Source organism: Hermetia illucens, chromosome 1, assembly GCF_905115235.1.
Source record: "Hermetia illucens chromosome 1, iHerIll2.2.curated.20191125, whole genome shotgun sequence".
In the NCBI taxonomy this organism is placed as follows: domain Eukaryota; kingdom Metazoa; phylum Arthropoda; class Insecta; order Diptera; family Stratiomyidae; genus Hermetia; species Hermetia illucens.
The window spans coordinates 174,373,006-174,382,773 of record NC_051849.1 but is presented as its reverse complement, the minus strand read 5'-3'; positions in this window follow the sequence as shown (position 1 = coordinate 174,382,773).

Sequence of the window (9,768 nt, the reverse complement as noted above, 5' to 3'; positions counted from 1 at the left end):
GACCTCGGCCATACATTCCGGCCACCTTTCGCAAGGAAGTGTTCCACCCAGTTCACGACTTAGCGCATCCAGGCATCAGGACAACAAATCGGCTAGTCACCGAGAAATACTTCTGGCCCTCCATGAATAAGGATGTCAATTCCTGGGCCAGAGAGTGCATCGCATGCCAGAAGTGTAAAGTCTCCAGACATGTAAGGAAAGAAGTGGGCTCATTCCCCCGCACTACCAAGTGTTGCCACACGATACACCTCGACATAGTAGGGCCTTTGCGAGACTCGCACGGTTACAAGTATTGCCTCACAATCATCGACAGGTTCATGCGTTGGCCTGAGGCAATACCTCTGCAAGACATTACCGCACAATCTTGTGCCGAAGCCCTCTGTCGAGATTGGATACCTCGCTTTGGCGTCCCTGCAGTGGTTATCACTAACCAGGAAATGCAATTTGAGTCCACCCTTTTCTCGGAGTTAGGCAAACTCCTGGGTTTTAAAAACCAGCGGACTAATGCATACCACCCGTAATCCAATGGGATGCTACAACGTTGGCACCGGACGCTGAAAGCCGCCATTATGGCATGCGACGATCCGTCCTGGACTCAAGTCTTGCCCCTCATCCTACTCAGCCTACGTACAACCCGCCGAGAGGAATTTGCTGCCAGCCCCGCGGAGCTGGTATACGGGGAAAACCCGGGTGTCTTGGGTTTCTTCTTGTCTTCGACAAGAGATCGGGTCTCTCAGCGTCGGGGTTGGTGCGTCTGCTGAGGGACAATCTCCGACGCATCAAAGCCACACCACCCACCCGACACTCGTCCACACCTGCCTGTTTGCCCAAGGAACTGGTCACGTGCACGCACGTTCTAGTCAGGACGGATGCCGTCCGGAAGCCGCTGCAGCCTTCATATGTGGGCCCGTACTGCGTTCTCGAGAGGGGAGAACATTTCTGCCAGCTCGAGATCGGGGGACACAAAAAGGCGGTCTCTTTGTCCAGGCTGAAACCCGTGTGCGCCCCGAAGCAGCGTCGTGTCCGCTTTGTGGATTGACGGTGAACGAAGTTCCAGGATCGGTCGCTAAAACCCTTTAGATTTTGTCTAGGGGTGGAGTGATGTGGCGCGGCAGGATTCGCAGCATTTGAAATTTTTTTCGAATGTTGCGAATGCGAACAAATAGATGGCGTGCCGAACTCTCCACTGTAGCGACATGGTAATGACATGACAGCACCAACATGGCAACGCCTCTCAACAACTGATATGCTCAACAAAGTAACGTCACTATATGGATCGGCAAGGATATAAATTCGACGCCATCCGACTCTTTTACACACTCTTTCTCTCGACCTTCTCGGTGTTTGTTGAATAAATGGGTAGAACCTTAAAAACATACTTTTTCATGTTTCTACATTGGTGACCCCGACGACTAGAGTTAAAATAAAAAGTGCAGTCATCTTAAATTTCTATACGTTTAATCGACACCAAGCGCGAGTTTCAAAATGGCCACTGAATCCAAATCGCCAGAGACGCCGAAAACATCCCTTCAGAGTGATTTCCTGCCGCCGATAGTTAATCGACCAGCAGGCGTATTCGTGGAAGCGGCACGCATACAAAAATTTCCGTCATTTTATCGACCCGACCCGGCATTTTGGTTTGAGCAGGCAGAGGCTGCGTTCCACACTAATCACATCACGTCAGACGAAACAAGATTTAAGTACGTGATACAATTTGCCGAGCCGGAAATCCTTCCGCATGTGATCTCGATAGCACGCACTCCTCCGGCAACAAATAAATACGAAGCCGTGAAGGAGAGGATATTGGCAGCATTTGCAGAGTCCGTCGAATCCAAGCTGCGACGACTTTTCCAAGGGAAGAATTTGGAAGGAAAGAGACCATCGCATTACCTGCAGGACTTGCGAAGCACTGGCGGAGAGCAGGTAACTGACGCCATGCTAAGATCATTGCTACTTGAGCAATTGCCCGAAAATATTCGAATGGTGTTAGCGATTTCTAACGAAGCAGACGTCGATAAATTGGCGAAAATGGCGGATTTAATGATCGAGATTCAACAACTGCCTTACATTTTAACCGTTCAGAAGGCATCCACGGAAAATGATGTCTTGGAGCAAATATTGAGCCGAATTGACCGACCGGAAATCACGACACGCAACCGGTCCCGATCCAAACAACGGAGCACCAGAAGGCAAAGATCAGGTTCACGGAATCGAGGGTTTTGCTTCTTTCATCAACGGTTTGGGAAACAAGCGCGTAATTGCCGACCGCCATGTAAGTGGCAAAATAATTCCGCGACTTCGGAAAACTAAATTCGTCATCCCGAATTTCGGCGGTCGAGGACGACCCCTCTCACAGTAAACCCAGCCGATTATTAGTACTCGATCGGAAAAGCGGCATGCATTTACTGGTGGATACCGGTGCTGATATTTCAGTTTTGTCTAAAGACAAAAATCAGCACACGCCAATGCAATTTCAGCTTTATGCCGCCAACAATACGCCGATCAAAACATATGGACATCGCATCATAACGCTCGACCTCGGCTTACGTCGACCGTTTACCTGGAGGTTCGTTTTAGCGGATGTTCGACAACCAATAATCGGTGTCGATTTGCTGCACCATTATGGCTTATTAGTGGACCTACGCAGGAGGAGGATAATCGACGAAAAGACCAACTTATCCTGCATCGCAAAGCTCACCGGCACCATAACTTGTGGTATGACAACACTGAAGTCTAGCGAAAGTTATTATGACATTCTGAGAGATTTTGTCGACATCACAATTCCATCTGACGGAGCGAAAGTGATGGCTCATGATATCTACCACCATATCCTGACTAAAGGACCGCTTGTTTTTGACCGACCCAGACGATTAACGCCCGAAAAGCTGCGCGAAGCAAAAGCCGAATTTGACTACATGCTACAACAGGGAGTTTGCCAACCATCGAGTAGCCCATGGGCGAGCCCGTTACACTTGGTACGGAAGAAAAACGGACAATGGAGACCATGTGGAGATTATCGGCGTTTGAACGCTATCACCGTCCCAGATAAGTACCCCATTGCTCACATTAGTGACTTTGCGCACAAACTGAGTGGATGCAAGGTATTTTCCACGATTGATCTGACGAGAGCATACCACCAGATTCCTGTAGTACCCGAGGACATTCCTAAAACAGCTGTCATTACTCCTTTTGGGCTTTTTGAGTTCCGAGTAATGACGTTCGGTCTACGTAATGCCGCACAAACTTTCCAGCGGTACATTGATCATGCACTCCGCGGATTGGACTTTTGCTATGCATACATCGATGACATTCTTATCGCTTCTAAATCGAACGAGGAGCATCGGAAGCACTTATTGACGATATTTAATCGACTCCGTGAATACGGATTATCCATCAATGTCGATAAATGCAGCTTTGGAACATCTTCTGCCGAATATTTAGGATATTTGGTGAGCGAAAATGGCATCAAGCCCCTTCCAGGACGAGTCGATATTGTCGGACCGCTAACGCAATCACAAGGTCACTCGTATGTATTGACTATGATCGATAGATTTACGAGATGGCCTGAAGCGGTTCCGATACGATCAATTATGGCAGATGTTATCGCAGACGCATTCTACATCAACTGGATTTCACGATTTGGAGCACCTACTATATTAACATCGGACTAAGGATCCCAGTTCGAATCCTTGATCTTCCAGTCGCTGACGCACTTAGTGGGTTGCAAAAAGATTCGAACCACTGCATACCATCCTGCTTCTAACGGATTGATTGAGCGACGGCACCGATCGATGAAAGCAGCTATTATGTGCCACAACAACCGTGAATGGGTCGAACTTTTGCCAACGGTTTTGCTCGGTCTTCGTACAAGCATTAAGGAGGATATTGGCGCAACAGCTGCTGAGCTAGTCTATGGGACAACGATTCGAATTCCTGGAGAGTTCTTTCTTGACGAGGAAATGCCTCCCGATGCGAAATTTTTCGTTGAGAAATTTCGTCACCATGTGACGCAAGTTCGTGCAACGCCAATCTCTCGCCCACAAGGATCTTTCTAGATGCACACACGTGTTGGTTTTTGTGGTCAACAACTTGCATTCGACATTGCAAGCTATCTTGTTCCGCGACTATCCGCCGATTACCATTCTCTTATTGAGTGTTCTCGTTTTGAGATCTCCACGAACTACAACAGCTGTTACTCTAAGACAGGGTCCTGCTCCCTCACAGTACCAAGTCCCCGTCGTCAAACAAGCACTTTTCTGTTGCGTTCTGGCTACAGACTCATCCTATTATTAGTTGCTATCGCTATCTACCGTAAGACTGGTGTAGCAATCTTAATGCATATCTGGTTTACCATATTACTACCAGATATTCATATAGTAGAGTGTAATTGCACAGTAGGTGACTGAGACCACTACGTATGGGAGCAGCCGCCCCTCCCATCTGGACATAGTAAGAGAGTCCAGCGTTGAGGAACAGCTGCATCTCACTAGAGGGAGCCCGATGTTAAAGGATTAAATAGAGTTACCAAAAACCAACAAACAACATAAGAAGGAAAATCAAAGAAGTCCCTTGAACACTTAAAAAGGTTGAAGGAGGTTCTAAGAGGATCCACAGACGTCATTTGAATAAGATTTTGGCAAATCTTAAGAGTTCAGGTGCCCAACTGCTTTCAGAAGGGCTGCCGTACATAGTCTGTAAGGCCCACGACTCTAGATAGATTAGGGCGGAGGAGTAGACACCCCAGTAGGACATCAGCCTCTCTGCGCCTGATGACTTCATGATTAAGATCCCAATGCTATGAGTGGAAAGAACAGTGTTAGAACTTAGAAAAAGAACCAACACCGAGGCCCCAACTCACAACACGCAAAAAACCTTTACCATGATTATCAGCGAATTCTCAACAAGAAGAAAAACGTAAGATTGCCGTTTAAGCAAAATTAGTAAGAAAAACAGACATATGGCTAATGTGACCAGGATTTATCATGCTACAATGATGAAGGTCATTGCCATGAAGGAAGTTAAAAAGGAGAAATTGTACTCTCGGTATTATATTGGAGTACCCCAGGGGGAAAACATGTCCCAACTAACAACTCAACAAGATGCTCTCATCAACCGTAAGGGTAAAAAACATCATACAACTATGTCCTGGTAAAATATATATCAATTCCCGGACTCCGACTTGGAGATGGACAGACAACCCCACAAGGCAATTGAAAAAAGGAAGGAAACTATACCAATGAAAAAGGCATAGTAAAAACTACTTCAGACATAAGTAATACAATTATGATGAAGAGCAGAAAGATGGCAGATTATCAATAACAGATTGATGATCTGCCAAAAAACAAAATGCAAGAAGAGTAATGGTGGTAGAGAGTACTCTATCTTGCTAAAAAACGTGTGGGATAAAACAGACAAAATACCAAAGAAGGTATTTAAGGGAATAGCTAGGTAATCATATCTGCCATACAATGCAACAGCCCCACCCCCACTGCACAACACTCAAGTGTAAGGGGGAATTGTTTTATACAGTCATCAGTAACACGATATTGGAAGCATGTATATAGATAAGTTAGGGAGGAGGAGTAGATACCCCAGTAGGACATCCGCCTCTCTGCGCCTGATGACTTCATGATTATAGTCTCAATGTCATGAGTGAAAACCAATGTTAGAACTTCAGAAAAGAACCAACACCGCGGATCCAACCCATAACCCACAGAAACTTATAACATGGTTTTCAGCGACTTCTCAACAAGAAGATAACGTAAGATTGCCGTTTAAGCAAAATAGGGAAAACAGACATATGGCTAATATGACCAGGGTCTATCATGCTATAATGATGAAGGTCATTGCCATGAGGGAAGTTGATTGATCGAGTGGAGAAGCCAACCACAACCACCAACCAACAACCACATCAATGAATATGAAAAGCTTTTAAAATTGCAAATATATTTCGATAAATTATAGGCAAAAAATCGACAGTTTTAGGGACTCAATATGGTTTCTACAAGTTGGCATTTTACATCCGTTCATATTGGAACCAGAACAGCGGGTAAACCAACTAAACAAATTAAAGAAATCACACGATTTAGCAATTGATTCATTGATCAGCAATTATCAGGAGTTAATCAAAAATTTAAGTCTCAAAGCCTTTACAAAAAATAAGAAAGTTTATGTTGTAATAGCTATTCATGTAGTTTTGATTGATTGATTTGCATGAAATCTTAGTTTTCTTTCCCTTGTATAAGAGATGTAATAACCTTATTTTCCTAAATATTTGTTTATTGAAATAATTTGAAATAATAAAAGCTTGTTTTTCCTATTCGCTAGTGTTGATTTATATTTTGAAAATACTGATATTTCGGGAACCACTTGTTTTCTTCATCAGTTCTAACAAGTTTGCTTATTAGTGGGTCTATTAGCTATATTTACACTAATCTAAATCTATAATACTAATCTAATTAGATTGCTAAATTAGTTTTTAAAGACTTATATCTAAATCTTGAAAGAAAGACATATTGAATTACCTTTTAAAAGCTTATTTGTATATTCTGAAAGAAGAAGAGATTTTTAATTAGTTACCAGCCTTTTCGCCCGATATACACCTTCCGACAATCTGAGCAAGTGATTTTACATATATCGCCAATCTCCTCTATCGTTTTTCGGTCCTTTTCTCTAGTCAGTTGGGATTTTAGCTGGTAGATACGACTTCATCCTACCAGTTGTATGTAGAACCTTGTCCATTTGATATGCTTGTACAGATTTGAGAAGGTGACACTTGACCTTTTTAATGCGGTAGAAGTCGATTGTTGGATGTGAGTTAGATTACTACGTTCTATTTTTCATCTGTGTCTCCTGACCATCGTATCTATGGTGGTGCTGGAGTACCCGTTCTTCCTTGCAGTGTCCGTAATGTAGAGTTTTTCGCTCTGGTAGCCTTCCCCTGTGCGGGTGGAATTATTAGAAGGCGGTGGATCATCGTTCCATAAGCTGCCATTTTATGCTGGTAACTATGTAACGAAGTGACCGGGATGGTCCCCTGGGTGCTGGTGGGTTTGTTTATTGGTAAAGATTACGAAACGTATACCACGTTAGATAACTTGGACTGTAAAAATATGCAAAATAGAAATATTTGCAAACCACTTCCATTTAAGTCAGTCTATTAAAAAAACATGTATTTTTGTATTATTTCTCGAGCATCAGAATAGATTTTACGAATATAGAAAATTAAATATTGACGTTGACATTATACATAAACTAAACAAACAATTTGCAATGAATAATCACAAATACGTACAATGGAAATCCGAAAATTTGAAATTATATGGAACTCACATAATAAATTTCATGGATTTACCATTCATTCAATCATTCCACTAGGAAAGGAGAGGAAATAACTCGGCTAAAAGATCGAATTGGATGAATGCTGTTACAAAATACAATTAAAAGATATTAAGCAAAACAATGTAAAAAATAATAAATTAACATCAAACAACATCCGTGGACTAAAGGATTTAGCAGCAGAAGTAGTGGAATAAATGAGTTTCTGGGAAAATAGAATAAAACTGCTACCTGGATTTTTTCCCATCTGCAGAATATTTAAGAGAAGACGAAGCATCCCGGAATCTATCAATTGAAAATTCACCTCGCTTAAGGACAAATTTGTAAGTCATTGAAAAATTGTGAAACACAGTAAAACCTGTAAAAATTTGGTAAACCCCTGAAAAAAAATGTTAGAATATTTGTAAACACTGATTTTTTTACCGAAAATTTTGCACTGTAAAAAGTCCCCTGCTTTTTGGCGTGTATTTGCACCTCTTGTCCAGTCTTGCCCGCAGAGTTCTTCAGCAGCAGCTAATCCAAGGTCAATCACTTCCAGACCGGATTTGATTTTCGTGAGCATATCGGCATACGTCATACCCTGGGAAGATGCAAAAGAATCATTCGCTTCCCTTCTACTTTTTTTCTAAAGTTTACGGCCTTTTGGGTTTGAAGAGACGCCGCTTCTGCCTGAGTGACATTTGCCTTTTTCCAAGCATTTTTTCGTGTTTTGCACTGCTTTATAAAACTTTAATGGTTCGGGCAATGTTCTTAATTGCCTGTTGCATATTGTATTTGCCCTGTACGAATTCATTATTTTCCCTCCGAGCTGGACGAATGATGATTTGTTCGTATTCGGACCCTATTTCCCTGCTTGCTTTTCCCAATGTGCACTTCCGTATTTAGTTGCTTCGGAGAAATCGTAACACCATTGTGGAGATCTCTGCAATTTTCGCATACGATGCCAATATCAATTCTGTTTTCAACCACGCTTTGAGAACGCAGGGACGGCGCTGCCTGGCAATGACTAAATCATCATTCAGAAAAGGCTGAAATCGCCTTCTCGAACGCGGGACATCTGTCACTGACTGTAATTTACATAGCAGACATTTTGAGGCTCCCATTGCAATCTTTGACAATATGTCCTTCTTTTCCGCATCTTCGGTACAATTTAAACCTCCGTCGGGCTGTCTATCTAACGGTCTGTCACAAGCACTTTTCTCAGAAACGGTTGCTCCAGCTGATACGAAATTTGTTGGTGCAGTGTGTAGCATTCTTCTATGTTCCTATATGTACAAGGAAGGTGTAAGTTTTGTTTTTACCGAACATGGTCATGTGGGATACCCAATGAAAGGTCTCGAATGGTCCTTTCCTCAGAAGTTACCCACCCGAAAATCTGAAAAATCATGAAGTTGGCACAGCGTCTAGGCCCTGAAATACCTTCCAAACCGATGCTTTCTAAAATGCGGTGGATAATAGTATATTTTTGCACTAAAGAAACGACAACGATTAGAAAGCAGTGTTACAATCGCCACAACGGAGCGGAATATATAATTATCATGTGTGCATGACTATTGTTGGCCTTCACAAAGCAGGCAAGAATACGAATCATATTTATGTGCTACTTAAGTAAATGAACTTTTCGTATATCGTGAATTATACAGACAGAATGGAGATGTATTATAGTTAACTGACCAAAAAGTGGGCGGGTCCATCCTCCTCGTATTAAGAGAGTGGTGGAAGTTGTACGTTCGCGCATCAATCGTAACTTAACGTTTCAACAGAAAACAATGTCTAAACAAGTCGAAAACCGAAAGTTTGGCGCGTCAGGTATGAAAGGTTTTGTTAACTCTTTTTGTAAAAATATTTGGCTACACGATGTTTCAATACGACATGGTACTCGTGGGGAGTAACCTATAATAACTTTCTCAATTATAGGAAGATTTATACTAAACGTTTTAGTATGTTTCTAATTAAAGTCTATTTCACTGCATACTTTTAAGGATCTAGGAAGAACCTAAGGGGGTCCGCAACACATTTACAAAATATAATAATATACTATTATTAACTTTATTTCAGTAGATATCGTAACAAGGAGTATTTTCAGGCCTAAATACCGTACCTAATATTTAGGTTGGGTGGTTCAAAGAACGGGTCTTTGAAATGATTAACCCATTTTGGTCCCCGCAGTCCTCCCCCTTGCAAAAAATGTCAAAACTAATATGTGTTCCGAAAAATAGTAAACGAGATTTCCATTTCATACCCTATATGTTTGCATTCGGTGAAAAAAAAACTATACACCCCCCTTTTCTTTCTTAACAGACAGACGGACAGACAAAAACCGATAATAAGGTTTTGTTTTAAATAAAACCTTAAAAACACTAAAATAGCAGGCTATTTCTTGTGCATCGGCATTACTGAAAGACCTAAACCTATGCTATTTGGCATTTA